Genomic DNA, 18,525 nt, shown 5'->3' with positions numbered 1-18,525 from the left:
ATAAAAGTGTTTAGATTTCAAAAGATACCACTGTGTGAGCAACATGGCAAAAAGTAAGTGCTTATGAACTGATAATCTGCAGTTTTACTAGTGATTTGTGTGAAAGTGAATACAAGTTGTTGTTGTAGTGCCTCTGTATAATGAGTCTACGTAAAAAAAAAGCAGGGTAAATGTAGGTATAGTAACGTGATTCTATGAGACTTTAAAAGCTGACTTTTTTAAAGGCATTTGAAGAATTTTTATCATATTTATTCAAAACAAAACTTTTAAATATTAATTAACATACATTTTCATACCCTTCATTTACTACTTGTAGAACAACTTTTAGTTGTCATTACAAGCTCAAGTAGACCTGTTTTTGGAATGTTTGTCCCATTTTCTAAGCAGATCTTCTCAAGCATCTATGAAATGAAATCTTCAGATCTCTCATGTTCCAATTGATATTTTACCTTCAATCAAAGGTAAACACAAAGGTGTTCTGAGGTAAAAACAACAATAGCAACATATAAAAATCAATCCTTTTTCAAATCTATTTAATGAATGTCTATTTAAGAAGAAATATCTGGAAAAGTTACATTTCACATAAGTAAAAACACAAATTTATCTTTACGTGACATCTTTTTTTCAAACAAGTTTACATATTATGCAGAATATTATCTTGCTTCAGCATAAAAATGTATCAACACACCAGTACTAGGAAAGTTACACTTACCTGTACATTGGTGCATTGGTGTTTTTGTGTGTGTGTGTGTGTGTGTGTTTGTGTGTGTGTGTGTGTGTGTGTGTGTGTGTGTGTGTGTGTGTGTGTGTGTGTGTGTGTGTAAAAGACAGCTAGTTAGATACAGTAGACCTTTGTATGAAAAAAGGTTCTGAGGGACATCAGTACAGTCTGTTGTATAGTTGTGTACCTTGGTGTTGACAAAACAAAGAAATTACATCTTTCCAAAAAATAAATAAAAAAATACACAAAATATGGGTTGCAAAAATTAGGAAGTGATCTAGGAACTTAAGACAGTACAACCAAACGAGCGGACTGTACGTTAGTGTTTGCGGCCAATTAAATATACCGTTTGACCTCAATAAGGTCCATTGTTCTAAAATAAAATGTTTTAGACCACAACTCCTTGCTTGAACCCTTTATAAATAGAGGAAATTCCATGTGAGATGTCTTCTTGTGCCATATAAATTAGATTAATGTCACTGCTACTGAGTTTTAGACATCATCTGAGTCTATCCTCCAGAACAGACAGAATAAATAAATACTCTCACTGAGAGCCCAAGAAGATACTGTGACACATGAACTTATGAGATGGACCACACTCTGTGTGTGAGTGACAGTTGGAGAGTCATTTTTGGCATTGATGGACAAGCACATGTACAGGTGGGACACACACACTCCCATGTCACAACCCTGAGTAAATTCTGTTCCATACACACATATAGAGAGAACAAGATACAAAGCAAAAAAATATCATTAATGAGTGCATTAGTGTTTTCCCACACCCACTTTGATCTTCCTGGGGATATGTGTGTATGTCTTCTGTTGTGTTTATGTATTTATATCAACCAGCTGTACAATTTGAGATATTATTTATGTTCTAAGCACAAATTATGCGCCAAAGTTTAATGCTTAGGGTTGTTGTTGTTGTTTTTTTTCTTCTTTCAAATCCCTAAACTATTCAGTAATAGTGGTACTGATACCTGCAATATCTGCGAAAAACACTGACAACTCATAGCCAACTCATTGCACCTCTTACTTAAACATTTAGTCCTGGGCCACATGAAAGGCCCTGTCACTATATAATATCACAATTCCCTCTGTTGCACCTACTAACACCGCACTAGTTAACACATGTAAACAGATATGCATGGATGGCTGTGTTTGTATGTGTGCATGCATGCGTGTGGCAGTAATGGATGAACCTGGAGATCAACCACCATGTCTAGCTTTATTTGGTTTCTGCCCCAAGTCCAGAGGGTTATTTTGGGAAATAAAAATGTAGCATGCACAATCAGCAGTTGAGGGGCCACCCAAGTGACAGTAAAGATCATGTGCATACAGTACACACAAACCACAGTGACCACCTTTGTGTCCACAGGTGACCACTGTCTGCTTAGATATTGGGTGGTTTTCACCCAGTCCCGGTTCTACAGAGCACCCTCAATTGCAAACCAGGGCAAACTACTGCCCGCGGGTCAATTTATCATGAACGTTTTTATTAGATCTTTCATTTATCTGTCTTTTGGACCTATCATGCATCAACAAGCTTTTAATATGCTCAGGTTTGCCAGATAATATATGCAACACCCCAATTAGAGATTTATACTTGCACAAAATGGAAATATTTCACCTTATGTCATACTTAATTTATGCAATATGGCAACCAAACAAACAAACAACTTAGCGCTCAATAGAGCACAGAGGGGACACGCAAGTAAAACCAAGTGAGAGAGGAATATATTTATTCTTTGAGTTATTTGTAAAATGCTGAAGTCCCTCACACCTGTATGTGAATGTTACTCTGGCAGTAATCATTTATCAGTGTCATGCAGCCTATTTTATTCAGTGATGTGCTGAATGGGGTGTCAAACATTGGCAAGACCCCCATCATGACCCATGAGCATGTAAACAGGTTGATAATGTTCTGAGAATAAAACAATAAACGGGTCCACTTTGCAGCCAGCAGTAAAATAAGCTTTTAGAATCTCTTTCCCAAATATTTTATTTTACTTTTAAACCAGACTCCTGATATAGAGTGTTAAATTGAATACTAAATTACCACTGCATTGAAGTATGGTAAAATAATCAATTAATAATTTTATTCAGCCTTTATTCAGTTTGACTAACACATGATAGAAAGCATAGCAGCAAAACTTCAAGCAATCGCAGAATGTTCCCATCAGTATACACTTCAGAAAATTGTGCATCATTCATTGAGTGCATGTCTGGGCTTAAAAGCTAAAACTATGCAAAACTTTTTATCTTCTCTGTTCCATGTTCTACTTAACGGCAAATGTGGCCCCTGTACCAAAATAACTGCACACCCTGCTCAATTGAATATGTAAGACTAATACTGTAAATTGGCAAGCAGATTTTCTTGAATACCAGCAAACACACAAAAATCCTTGCATTTTGTGAATGCACAAAATAATGCATCAAAACTTATAAATGTGTATGATTTTGCAAATCAGTATGTCCCAAACTGCAGGCGCAGAATTTTGCTGTCATTTTCAGCAACAGATCATGGGGGAAAAACACCCAGAAGCAATAAACGTTTTTTTACATAAAATGTAAACATGATTTAATCTATTAAAAAATTTGTTATTATGATACTTCTCCACTTTATACAGAGCACCCCCACTATTTTCAGAAGCACCCTCAGTGAACCGAGCCTGTTTTCACCATGTATGCCAGTCTCTTATCTCTGGGTTCTCGGGGTGGGGGGATAACATAGTTTTTACAAAATCATATTTATTTATTATTTTCTGCAGTAATCGACAGCATGCCTAAGATCATTTAAAGAACTTGAGATAGAACCTAAAGCTACACAACAAAACTTTAGGCTCTCTATTGACATCTGTGGTTTAGTAACGTGTTTGGCTCGCTGTCCCTGGCGGAGGGCTCGACCGGGGAAGTTGGGGTGGTGGAGGGACGTCAGAAAAATCATTGCAACATGGAGGTAAGAAGCTGTTTATATACACTTATACTGGCAATGTGATTGGTCGGATTAAATGAACATGCTCCTCCCGAACTTAGTTGTGAAACTCCATTTTAAACCTAAAATTGAAGGCAACTTACGGAGGAACAATTTATGTCAGTTGTGTTTCTTCACTGCTCATCTGTGCGGAAGAATCTCATGGTTTGAGGTTACGTGGACTTTGCCTGTGATCATTCTGAGATTTTTACTTGCAGAGCCGGAGTCATAACATGCAATTTTCACATTGATATTATGCTATTTGTTAACATTTATTACCAATATATTACTTGCTTAGATGAAGATAAACAACACACTTATTTAGCCAACATATTTAACATGATTATTCAAGTGTTTTATCCATTACACATCAATGTTTGTATTGTAGGGTACAACAGGGCTAAAGGCACCCCTTAGGGAAAATTTGCTTTAGGGTACGTTTACACGACAACGATGTACTAAAAACGGGAAAGTTTTTCCTTTGAAAGAAACACTACGCACCTGCGCATATGAGCATTCTTCCACAGAGCGGTGAATACAAACAATGAAGATGGCAATCGCTGGTCGTAGTAGTGATGCAGTAAATCTACACTTTGCTGGAGAAGCGTCAATAAACTCAAAATCTTGAGCAGCACAAAACACACTTGTAGTCCGCCATTGTAGTTTTGAATGTCCCGCGCGTTGTTTTGAAGTACTCGCTCGCATGCCTATAGACTGAACTCTCAAAATTATTCACTATACTCTGCTCATTTTTACCATCACTTCGTCTCCTGCCTTCTTCTTTATTCCCCCTGCTGACTCTTGGGCTGGTAGAGTAACAAACTGTTGATGCTGACTGGTTTTTGATATCAGACAGAACTCTGATATATGGATATCTTCTGACGGAAAGAGAGGTCTTGTGTACACTGGATCTAACATGCATTTTCACTGCCTCATGTTTTCATATTCTAAGCATATCACTGAATACTGTACATGGCATCACATCTCTGTCAATAGGCTATATACATAAATGGTGGGTGAATGAATTGCAGGGTAAAGGTACATCAAATAACATTTAAAATACAAATACATTTTTCCCATCTGAATCCATACATTAATTTCAAGATTTTCAAACTGCAGGTTCTGCCTGCTGTACAATGTTCACACTCCATACAAAATGCTCCAAATGAATAAATTGTTGATTATTGTTATTTGCACAGACACCAGTATTCATATTGATAATTATACATCTCAAATCGATGCCTATCAATCCATCATTCTTTATATAACACGTAATACGCGTGCGCATGACGTCATCGTTTTCACAAATTAGCGTTTTTGTATGTTTACACGGAGAACATAACGGCATCGTTTTCAAAAACGTTGTCATGTGTATTCTGTTGATTCATGTCTTTTATTTTGAAAATCTAGTTCCTGTTTCATGTCATGTGTTCCTGTTTCCCTTGTCATGTGATTTCTGTTTTCCCTCCATGTTCATGTGTCATGTTTTCATTGGTTTATTGTTTAATTATCTTGTTATCAGTTCTGTTCGTTCATTGGTTTATGTTCCCCCCTGTCCATGTATTTAAGCCTCATGTTTTCCATTGTGTAGTGGTCTAGTATTTCATGTTCATGTTCATGTTCATGTTCATGTTCATGTTCATGTTCATGTTCATGTTCATGTTCATGTTCATGTTCATGTTCATGTTCATGTTCATGTTCATGTTCATGTTCATGTTCATGTACTCCACACTTGGGGTAAAAGGCCTCCAGGGGGTTAGTGATATAGTGTAAGTATAGGGCATAATTGGCACAAAGTTATAGGGCAAACATTTGTCAACTAGCACATCATTTTGAGACAGCACAATGCATTTTTGAGTAACAAATTAAGATAATGCTTATTCAAAAACTTCTTCAGAAAAGGGCACATCATTACCCATTCATTTCAGTCACATTTGGCATTTCATAACATCTGAAGGATCAAATGGAAGGATTTTCAGGACTATTTTCAAAACAAATTGCAGACTGTATTTGCAATTGCGTTTTCTATTTGTGGATGCACAAATTGTGACATAATCTAAATGCAATTGTAATTGCATATTACTGTTTGTAGGAATGTTCCTGAAGCTGCATACCTTATTCGAAAAGCAAAGTCCATTTGCATTTCCTATGTCCTTACGAATTATAACCCTGGCATATTGAAAAAACAATATTATTTCACTTCCTCGGCGTCCCGTATGGAGAAATGGAATCGCAGTTCTATTTGCACTTGCATTTCCGGTGCCTTACAGAGACACCTGTCAACAGTTTTGGGGACGTGTTTGTAATGCAGATATTAATATCTGAAATACCAGGAGAAACCACAGTTAACAACATATTCCACAGTTAATGTAGCCTATAAATTTAGCTTAAATAATGTATACAAACGCACATCTCCTTCTTGGCCATCGACAGCAAGGAGGCAGGCGCTCTAAAATGCAGTCGATTGTGACTGATATCACTTCCAATTACAAACACGCCCCACAGTATAAACTCCCACCCCCAAAACTGATTGACAGGTGTCTCAGTAAGACATTGGAAATTCAAGTGCAAAGAGAATTGCGAATCCATTTGAATTTTGGCAGTCTCCATATGGGACACCGAGGAAGTGAAATAGCAAATGGGGTAATTAATATTGCTTTTTTCAATATGACAGGGCCATAACTCGTAAGACATAGGAAATGTAACTGCAAATGGACATTGCTTTTCCACTTGAAATATGGCAGACTTTGTATGTTTATGTAAATAAAAATGCAAACAGTAATATGCCATTTGCAATTATGTCACAATTTATGCGTCCACAAATAGAAAACGTCACGGTTACTTGTGTAACCTCCATTCCCTGATGGAGGGAACGAGACGTTGTGTCGATGTAGTGACACTAGGGGTCACTCTTGGGAGCCCGAGACACCTCTGGTATTTGATAAAAGGCCAATGAAAATTGGCGAGTGGTATTTGCATGCCACTCCCCCGGACATACGGGTATAAAAGGAGCTGGTATGCAACCACTCATTCAGGTTTTATGCTGAGGAGCCGATATAAGGTCTGGCCATTTCAGCGGGTAGTTCAGCGTTGTGGCAGGAGGGACACAACGTCTCGTTCCCTCCATCAGGGAACGGAGGTTACACAAGTAAACATGACATTCCCTATCTGTCACTCACTCGATGTTGTGTCGATGTAGTGACACTAGGGGTCCCTATACGAAACACCACAATTGGCTGAACTGTGTTACGTGAACTGGCGGTGTGTGGTGGGCAGACTACTGTGTGCCTCATAGCCAGCACACCAGGCCGACACGTAACCTCCCCCAACATATTTATGAGTGTCGAACGGCTCTTTTTGGGGACAAGTCGACTACCCAAAAGATAGAGACAGGCTTAACCCAGTCGTGGCCTCTTTTCCCTTTCTTTTTTCCATTCCCTAAAAAAGAAGGGGGATTATCTGACTGGGCTGCCAGGTCTAGTCGGGGGGTGTCCCTCCCAAGGGGAAGACACCGCGGAGATCACACCTCGCCCAAAGAGAGGGGGGGATTTTTAAGTGGAAAAATATGTCACATGGTCTTTCCAACCATGTGGGGAGTCTTCAAGGTAGATCCTGCCCAATGGGGGAGGAGTTACTACAAACATGGAGACTGGGGCAGAGGGGCTCTGCCCAAGGAAGACGCAGTTTGCCAACAGGGAAACGAATTAGCGGAAGATATATAATCGCATGGGGATAGCCTTACAGGGAACCGCCACATGCAGAGCACCTACCCCAGAACAGGGCTCTTAGTTAGTGCGTGTACTGGGCCGGCAGCGAGTCTCTCCGAAAACTCGACTGCCACATGGCTCGGAGGAAGTCAACCAGGGAACAAAGTTTGTGAACACTACTGGGAATTAATGGCGCACGTCTTCAGCTCCAAGGGAGGTGGAAAGCACTATGTGCAAGCAATACACCCGGCCAGCTATCCCGGGCTTATCCGCTTGTGTTGCGTGCCACTACCTGGGATGAAACCGGTTCCACCCGGAGGTTGTAGAACCTTGTACAGGTGTTGGGTGTTGCCCAGCCCGCTGCTCTGTAAATGTCTGTTAGAGAGGCACACCTGGCCAGGGCCCAGGGAGCCGCTACACCCCTGGTAGAATGGGCTTGTAGCCCTACCGGGGGCGGCATGTCCTAGGCGACATATGCCATAGTTATGGCTTCAATGAGCCAGTGGGCGATCCTCTGCTTGGAGACAGCGCTTCCTTTCCGCTGTGCACCAAAGCAGACAAAGAGCTGCTCAGAGATTCTAAAGCTCTGCGTGCGATTCAAATAGATGCGTAAAGCGCGCACCGGACACAGCAACGACAGGGCTGGGTCTGCCTCCTCCTGGGGCAGCGCTTGCAGGTTCACCACCTGGTACCTAAAGGGGTGGTGGGAACCTTGGGCACATAGCCCGGTCAGGGTCTCAGGATCATGTGAGAGTAACCTGGACCGAACTCCAGGCATGTTTCAATGACAGAGAACGCTTGCGGGTCACCTACCCTCTTGATGGAAGTGAGCGCAGTCAGGAGGGCAGTCTTCAAGGAGAGTGCCTTAAGCTCGGCTGACTGCAAAGGCTCAAAGGGGGCTCTCTGTAGACTCTGAAGAACTCCAGAGAGGTCTGATGAGGGAACGAGGCGCAGTCTGGAGGGATTCAGCCTCCTGGTGCCTCTTAGGAACCTGATGATCAGGTCGTGCTTCCCTAAGGACTTACCGTCGACCCTGTCATGGTGTGCTGCTATGGCGGCAATGTATCTATAATATTTGTGATTTAAATGTTGCTTGCAATAAATTTCGTTTCGTCAGGGTACACGGTTATGCTGCATTCCATTCAAGTTGGATGAGGGATATTCCTACTTGATATCTCTGACCTTAAATGCAAATATTTGGAAGATGATGTTTAAGGAAACAAAACTGCATTAATCCTGTTCGCTTAGCAGGGGTTTGACTCTCATTAGAGATGTCTCCTAGCAACCCAACTGATAAACAATGCTGCAACGCTAGCATTTGTGCTTCAGGTGTATGATTATCAAAAGAGATTATAATGTTTTATACACCTGTTTCTTCAGGCGTTTGTTAATCAAGCTTTAATATCATGTAATGTGGAAACAAACTCATTTATTGATATTACTTAAAGTGAATGTTTATCACTTTGTATATCTCCCTGAGTGTCGACATGTTTGTGTGACATCATGCCCCTGCATCTCAGTGAAATCGGAGTTGAGAATTTCTGCACGAGCCTACTAGTTGTAATTCTGACTTCAAGATGCATTCCATTGCACTTTTCCTAGTAGGAAGTTGTAAAATCCGACTTTCCGAGTTGAATGGAACGCAGCACTACTTTTCAAAACTTGATCCGACACCGAATGCTCAAGCAGCCTAATTTACACTTAGAAAACCGCTGATGTTGCTTTAACAATGCAAAAAGCACTTACCAATTTGCTTGAAGTGAAAATCAGTCCTCCTTTCCTGTTTAATAAATTAAGCAATCACACGGTCATGCAGAACATCTCGTGTTTATAAATCCATAAGGATCTCTCTCTCAATGGCGATAGCGGCAGTGATGACGATCTCACGCTTTTCGCTTTCAAATTACGTACATCACTTAAAGCAGGATTGTGTCACTCAAGGCCAGCTAGAAGGCCTCGACCAGGACATATCCTAAAGATCACATCCACCAAGAACAAATATATCAATCTAATTGGCTGATGAATCTGACAGTCTGACTTTAGTTGCCCATTCCTTTGCACTGTTGAGGGATTCTGTGGAAATTCTGAAAGCCTGAGGGGGTGGAGCTCCTGATTTTTAAAACAGTTGTCAAACTTTGCCTGTAAGCATCAAGGAATAAATTCTGACTGGATAAACTTTTTGTTCATCTCTATTTGTTTGTTGACTAATTAAGAGTGGAAAGCAATTAAAAATACATAGGCAAAAAGGTGATTGAGAATGAAAGGATGAAATATATGTATTTATTTTGCATGTTAGGCCAGCAGAGAAGGCATTGCTGACCCTGAGAATTTGCCACTGATCATGGATCATTGGAGTATAGTGATAAACAGGTGTTTAGGAAAGTGCTGTGGTAGTTTTTATTGCTATTTCTTTTTAATTTTATTTTATGTATTTTTTTTTTGAGAAAATTAAATTAAATGTAACTTTTACCCCGGGGGGCCTTTACTACCATTAGCCCATTTGTACCCTACAACACATCTCAATTTAAGAGGTGAAACTCGTGATATGGCTGATATGAATTCAATGGAAGACCTAAAAATTATTTTAAAATTACAATCTGCTGCCTCAGTGGACAATGCAAGTGAACTGTAATACTACAACAGTAGGTCTATTCACTGCAAACAATAATAATGTAATCTACAAACACACACACAAAAAAAGTATTCAATAATGATGAAGATTAAAATAAACTCTTTACTTTCCATTGCCTTTTAGCAGATACTGAGTTTAAACATGTCCACTCTGTTTAAACACACTTTTTTGCTTAAAGAACAATTTAGAATTCTTTGAGATTATGAGCCTTATCTAGCACGGTAGGAGCACATTAGATACTCTGGGTCCTTTTGTGTACAATTCGCTGGACTGCTCAAAGCTGAGTCATTTGAATGATGTGCTCAGTGTCTCCCAGCTGCAGAGCTTCACTGAAATACAGACTGCATGATCTATATTTTCTGTGCTGCTCTGCTAAGCTCTTTGGTATGCTAGACTCTCTAAACTGGCAATGATCAATTTAGACTCTTAGAGGTCAGAGCAACAGAAGAGATTCATTCTATCTCTTCTAAGCTAATGAGGCGGAGTGCCTTAAAGAGATTGGAGGGCAGTTTATCTTGTTATGCAGTACTATGGTTTTTATCATCAAAAAACCTTGGATTTTTTTTTTTTTTTTAAAGGAACCATGGTGATGCCATATTTTTGGGACAGGTACCATGGTAGTAACCAAGGCTGCATCTAAGAAACTTCTGACCCCTCCTCCCAGGTCTACCACTTGCCCACCTCAAAGATCAAAATGCCCCACCCAAAGATTGCATCTTAGTAGCCTACCTGCCCTAGTAGTAACATGTTATTGTTTAAAGTAGCCACGAGGACCATGTGTATACAATAATATTATAATTATTCAGTGCCAATTACTAACAAAATATGAAACAGTGGATTTCAAATGCCATAATAAGCACATAAGGAAATATTTACCCCTCAGTATCATCACATGAAATGATTTGCTGGGAACTCCAACCTTAACCTTTAAAATACCTTCAAACTTATTTAAATACTTTCTGAAGAAAATGTAAGTGGTGGCAAAGCTTAATGGAAATCTTAATTGGAATAGCAGTTCTAACTTTGTATTAAATAATCACAATTTTAATGCTTTTTTTTTACCCCAGCCTACAGAGATTAACCCACTTTCCAAGATTTCAAGAAGTTTAAGTAATTTGTCCACTTGTCCACTAGAGGGTATAGTTTCTCATCACTGGTCACTGACTTCTAACTATTTTATGTGATCACACAATGGAAAATGCAACTCCTATTATTGGCTAATATTGGGGGGAAGAAAAACTGTGCTAATTGCCTCGTACTCTAAGATATACCGTGTCACTTAATAATTACCATATTCTTCTACAATGGTGTTTACATGAAACTCTTTTAAAGGTACTTTATACCTTGGTATTACAAATGTACATGGCATTACATATAATGGTAGCATGTCTAAAACACTGCAGTAGGATGATAGCCTACCATGGTACTTTTTTTGTAGATTTTTCATTGACTGAATGACTTCTTTGGTGTCCTAGGGCTACTGAAGTCAAAAAGAATAACTTGAGTAACGGAAAGAGAGAAAAAAGATTGGTGGAATGTTTGTTCATCTCTTTTTGACATACATGGCAGGATAGAGTAGTGTGACATGTCTGTGTCCTCTCTTCAGCACTGTCCTTCACAGCAGACATCAAGGACCGCTGTCTCTGACCCAAATCAAACCAACTCAGATTTCAAAGAACAGGGGAATCTCTGAACTGAGCTTTTTTCTCAAGAATGTGTCTGTAACTGACTGTTGTATACCACAAAGATCAAAGCAACAAATCAATTATTGCCATTTTTATTATGGACATGTTCCACAGACATTTGACAACCAAAAATAGTCCAAATACTTTTTGTATTTATATATTTATTTTCATAAATTAAAATCTAACCTTCTTTTTGTGTAATGTTTTGCTTGAAAAACGTGTTTCTCTTGCCTTGGCTTAAAGGTCCAAATAATTTTTGGGTAAAAAATTTTTGTAGCTTATTTAAAAATATTTTTTAAATTTCATTTATTTATATCTATTTTTAATATTATATTTTGCATAAATATATTTATATTCACTAATTATAATTTTCAAATTTGTTACTGCTACTAATGAGTTTTCATTATTGAAAGATACCTTATGAAGGTAAAATAGTGCCTAAATGATTTGCATGCGTAGAGTAAGATTTGTAAAATCGTAAATCAAATTGCAAGCATAAAAATAAATCGCATGATAACAGAACATTTTGTAAAGGGGTAAATTAAGCTGCAAGCGTAAGGGAAAAAATATTAGCAATACTTTAATGCTTTGCATAAGTTTAATTCATGTGTTGTGAATCTGGAATTTCGTATTAACACAAAGTAAATTTGGTGTGTATTGTTTTGACTTCCTTTTTTTCACACTTACAATTTTGGCACTGTTTTTGTGCCTAAACATGGCCAAAAACATTGCAAACCTTCAATCAGCAATGTGCAAGAAAAGAAAGGGTGTCATGAACAGCAAAATGGATTGACCACATAGAATCAGTCTGTATGTGTAAAATAAACTACTGAAAACGTGTAAATGATTTGTGTTTGTGCATAAATATTTTCCAGAAATAATCCGATATACACTGTTCTGTCTTCCCTTTGCTGCGCTCAGGGTGGATTTAGGCATGGGTGACATGGTAAGCCACACGGGGTGGCATCTTGCCGGGGGGAGCATGGGGCGCCCACACCCCCACCCCGGAGGCAGCAACAAGTGGGCGCCCTGAAGTCCGCCGTCCATCTCATCTCCAACCACCCACAATCCCCAGCGACCACTGAAAGGAGTTTCGCCCAGGGCAGCATACAAGCTAGAACCGCTACTGGTTGAGCTCACACTTCTGGCACAAATTTCTCACTGAAAAGAGTTTTGCAAGCGCGAAGGGGAAGGCGGGTCTACCTGCTTCTAGTAACTAATCAAATTAGGTTTTTGTTGAACAGTTTACTCTGACCTGATTGGTTTAACCCTCAGGGGTCAACGGACGCACTGGCGCGTCCTGCTGGATTTTTTTCCTCATAACAGTGGAAACAACTTAAAATACTCCATCATTTTTGGGCATACAGATAAGTGTAAGACATCATTAGAGACTATAAAGGATCTACTTTTATTTGTGTACACTCACAATAACAACAAAACCTTATGCTTTTGTAAAATAAAGAAAATAAACAGGGTGCGCTTTCAGCCGTCTCTGTCTCCACGAGCATCTTTCTGAAACACGTCACAAAAATGAACTGAAACTCAGCGAATACTTATCACACAAACATGAAACATATGTCTAAAGAAAGCTTAAAATTTCTACTTTTAAATAAAAACAATTCAAATTTGTACTCTCCTTACAATGAGTAAGCCTTTACTTACATTATTTGACATGCTATTTTATATAAAGTATTGAAATTTGAAATATGTCCTAAAAGGCAAGTTTTAGTTACATTTAAATGTTGTTTCGGCTAAAGCAGGTATTTAAATTGTATGCTGTATGATATAAGTATGATATGTAATATGATATAAAAATAATATGAATGTTTAGATTCGATTTTAACTGGAGTTTATGCTGCCTCATTATCATCAACGAAGCTTGTGCTTGCAAATATCTGTTCGGGTGTAAATGTGTAAAATGTGCTGTAAATATGCCCATATTAGAAAATCAGCATATTAGAATGATTTCTGAAGGATCATGTGACACTGAAGACTGCAGTAATGATGCTGAAAATTCAGCTTTGATCACAGGAATAAATTGTATTTTACAATATATTCAAATAGAAAACAGTTATTTTAAATTGTAAAAATATTTTACAATATCACTGTTTTTGCTGTATTTTGGATCAAATAAATGCAGCCTTGGTGAGCAGAAGAGACTTCTTTTAAAAACATTTAAAAATCTTACCGATCTAAAACTTTTAAATGATAGTATAGGTCTAAAGTTTTTAAGTAAAGTCTTTATGTAAAGAAAATGTATAGTCAGATTATTTCTTTTAACTTAAACTTGATTTTGTGAATAAGCTACAAACAATACATTCAATCATTAAGTCTCCTCACATTCATTCTCTCTCAGGGGAAGGGTCTTTGTCTTCTCAGGTGTGAATCACATCAGTTTTCATGATCATCTACGCCTCCTCGCATATGGCCTTTCTAACACTAAAATTGTCTTACAAAAGTTAAATGACTATATTTTTTTGCATGAATGAGTGATCAGGATGGTTTTCACATCATTTTGTAGCAAAATTCTAGTCTACAAGATCCAGTTCTCAAAAGTCTTGTAAACAAATGTTTAGTATGTGTTATATGGCCTTATTTCAGTGACTTAAAATTTTTGCTTTTTCAAAAACCACGCATAAACGTTATTTTCTCAAAAACAGAAACGTGTACATACATGTTGTTCACATATTATTGTAGCCCAGTTTGTGCTGAATACAGAATTATCAGACTTTAGCCATTAATATATTTTTAAGCAACTGAAAAAGCACAAATGTCAAGGCATGTCAAAACTTCTTCAGGGCCCAAAACACCCTCAGACACCAGAGGGTTAATAATGTGACAGACCACTTGTTCTTCATATGGCTCAGCGTCATTCCTCTGGGTATCTCTCCTTACTTAAATATTAAACTGAAATATTAATACATAAACTATTGAATTATATTTACTATTAATTATCATTGGCAAGGCATTTTGGTGAATAGATGGAATTAGCTTGTAACACAGAACTAAGGCTAGAAAACAAGTCAATATAAAACAAAACTCTGTGAACAGACTTCACAGAGTCTTATATATCATTTTGTTTTTTAGAATGAGTTCAATGATACCAGCAAGATCCATCCATCCATCCACCATGCCAATGATAACTGAAAGTAATTAAAATATAATTAAAATAATGAACAGCAACATGAAGAAACATTTGAAGACAAGATTGAGATTTATATCAATAAATGGTGTCAGCTCAACTTTACACTTGCAATAAGAGAATGTGTATGTATTAATATTTCAGTTTAATATTTAAGAGAGGAGAGATACCCAGAAGAATGACGCTGAGCCATATGAAGAACAAGCGGTCTGTCATGTTATTAAACCAATCAGGTCAGAGTAAACTGGTCAATAAAAATGTCTCGGTTACTGTTGTAACCTCTGTTCCCTGATGGAGGGAACGAGACGTTGTGTCTATGTAGTGACACTAGGGGTTAACACTTGGGAGCCCCAAACACCTCTAATCTTTGAGAAAAGGCCAATGAGAATTGGCGAGTGGAGCTGGCTTGCAACCACTCATTCAGGTTTTGTGCTGAGGAGCCGAGACAAGGTCCCGGCCATTTCAGCGGATAGTGCCACCTTGTGGCAAGAGGGACACAACGTTTTGTTCCCTCCATCAGGGAACGGAGGTTACAACAGTGACCGAGACATTCCCCTTCTGTCACTCATTCGATGCTGTGTCGATGTAGTGACACTAGGGGTCCCTATAGAAAAACGCCACAACAGCTGGACTGTTCCGTGAACTGCCGATGCAGGTGCAAGCAAGCTGCTGCGTACGTAATAGCAGGTGCATCAGTCCGTACGTAACCTCCCCCAATATCCCACAAGATGTCATGTAGTTCCCCACATCCCAGAGGGGGGGAAGCGACGTAACCAGCATGGGAGCAGGCCGTGCCAGCCGCGACCTTTTCTCTCTATGTTTCTCTCCACAGAGTATTAAATTCGGCTGGGGCCATCTAACGCTATTATACGCATCAGGGAAGGTGTTCTTCCCTTTCCTATTCTTTCAGGGGGAAAAGACCCCACGGAGACCACATCCTGCCCGAAGGGGAGGTAACATGTGGCAATACATCACGTGGGCTCACCAGCCACACATGGAAGAGGCGCGGTGGTAGGTCCTGCCTTGAAGGGGAGGAGCTCTACAATACAGCAACTGAGGGCAGAGAGGGCTCTGCCCAAGGGAGATGCGGGTCTGCCGAAAATACATCACAGGGGATTACTGGAGTAACCGGCACCTGTGGAGCACCTACCCCAGTACAGGGCATATTAGCACACGTACTGGTTCCGGCTGCAAATTCCTCTGCCGAATTCGCGAGCCACAGGGCTAGGGAGAAAGGACATCCATCGTTTGGGGCTCCCAAGGGCAACCCCTAGAGTCACTACATCGACACAACGTCGAGTGAGTGACAGAAGGGGAACCTAATTTGATTGGTTACTAGAAGCAGGTAGACCCGCCTTCCCCCTCGTGCTTGCAAAACTCTTTTCAGTGAGAAATTCGTGCCAAAAGCGTGAGCATAAAAACAGTGTATATCAGATTATTTCTGGAAAATATTTATGCCACAAACACAAGTAATTTACACATTTGCAGTAGTTTATTTTACACATACAGACTGATTATATGTGGTCAATCTGTTTTGCCGTTCATGACACCCTTTCTTTGCTTGCACATCGTTGATTGCCTGTTTGCAACATTTTTGCACAATGTTTAGGTGCAAAAACAGTGCCAAAAGTGTAAGCGTGAAAAAAAGTCAGAAGAATACACACCAAATTTACTTTGTGTTAATACGAAATTACAAATTCACAATACACGAATTACACTTATCCAAAGCATTAAAGTATTGCTAATAATTTTTCTTACACTTGCAACTTAGTTACCCCTTACAAAATGTTCTGTGTGCATGCAATTTATTTTTACGCTTGCAATTTGATTTACGCTTTCACAAATCTTACTTTGTGCATGCAAATTTTCTATCATGCATGTAACTTCATTTACGCTTTTACAGAACTTACTCTGCGCATGCAAATCATTTAGGCACTATTTTACCTTCATACTACCTCTTCTGTCCACTATGTGACAGTGGTGTTCTTTTTTACATCAACCAAGTCGGCAAGTAGTCTTGTACACACACACACACATACATACAGTGAGAGAGAGAGAGAGAGAGAGAGAGAGAGAGAGAGAGAGAGAGAGAGAGAGAGAGAGAATGTGGACAGACAGAGAGTAGACTGATAAGATAATAGCCTTGGCTGTACTGAAGGACTCTGAGTCACCACAGAGCTATCCCAAGTTCAGAATGAAAGGAAATTAGTTATAGACAGAAAGAATGAGTGAGCATTGGGCAAGAGAGAGAAAAAGAGAGGAAAATAAATAGTTTGTCTTCCTCTTTTGGTCCAAGGGAGAGAAACACTAAAGTGAAACCCCTCTCAGACATTTAGTCCTTTGCACAATATGATTTATTTAATACTAATTTAAAATGATGCATTTAGAGGATAATTAATATCATTTACATCAATACCAGAAGTTTATCACTGTCTGATTCTGCGAAGGATGGCACAATATTAATCAACAGCAACCAAGAAATTGAGAAATGTTTGCCACTTTTTTAAACTTGTATTTTTTTTTTTTTTATTTTTTTTTTTGTCAAAATATTTTTCTACACTTCCTCTCAGATGTGGCCAAAATCATGATTCTGTGCCGTGACTTACAGTTTTCCTATATAAGTGTAAGGTAACTTTGCACTAAAATAATGGATGTGGAAACAATCAAAGCCCTTGTAGATATATTTAAACAAGGGCTCATTGATTTGAAGAAACTGACTCCTTTTTTCATCTGCAATTTTTTCTCTTACTCTGTCAGACTTTTCAAGGAAATATGACAAGGACCCACCAAACAACTGATCTTATATATAATACATCTTTTACATTTTAGCAAAATTTCATATTCACAGACATTCATTACCAATCACAAGCCTATTTTCCCCCAGTGGTTCTTAAATAAATTAGCAGCCACCATTCTGTGAAGCACTGATAAAAAGGCCATAAAGACACATGCACAGCTTTTAAAGTCTTCTTGAATTAAGGATATTAATATTATTATTGTTTATTTTTTAACCCCATGACAAATTTGTTTTCTTGTTTATGTTGAAATGTTGTTCAATGTTCTGGGCAGCATATCTTTCATTAAAACAAAAAGCAAACCTCTGATCTTACTGTAATCTTTTAGAATTTTGAGTTCTTTATGCAGCAGCTTTACCAATCAAAAGCTTCTTTTTCCTGTTGCTCTTAGACAAATTTGAAATATTATATGTCTAAAAAAACACAAAATAATTGATAATTTATGTACACATTTTTCTTCATATGTTATTAAATTACATGGAAAACTGTTTTTATTTAGCATGGGGTACAGGCACATTTGATTTTATTTTCCCAAACACTAAATAGCAAAAACTACCACAGCACTTTCCTAAACACATGTTTGTCACTATGCACTGCAAAATTTTCCTGATTCATGAAATCATTGCTTGTAATGCCTAAAGGTTGGTTTTGAGGCAGTTTGATATAATATTAAATATTTTTTTAAATGTTGCAATTTATGTAGCATACAAAAATTCCCTGTAATTATTTGCAATTTTCAGTTTTGTTCAAGGAGTTTCAATCGAAAGGTTTTTAAATAACTTTCAATAAGTGAAAGGATGGTATTTGGGGTAAAAAAAAAACCCGTTGCAGGTGCTTAAGGCCCCCATAAAACACACTGTTTTCTTAAG

Source organism: Myxocyprinus asiaticus, chromosome 11 (assembly GCF_019703515.2).
Source record: "Myxocyprinus asiaticus isolate MX2 ecotype Aquarium Trade chromosome 11, UBuf_Myxa_2, whole genome shotgun sequence".
Lineage (NCBI taxonomy): Eukaryota > Metazoa > Chordata > Actinopteri > Cypriniformes > Catostomidae > Myxocyprinus > Myxocyprinus asiaticus.
The sequence above is the reverse complement of the archived record's forward strand: the minus strand, read 5'-3'. Positions refer to the sequence as shown.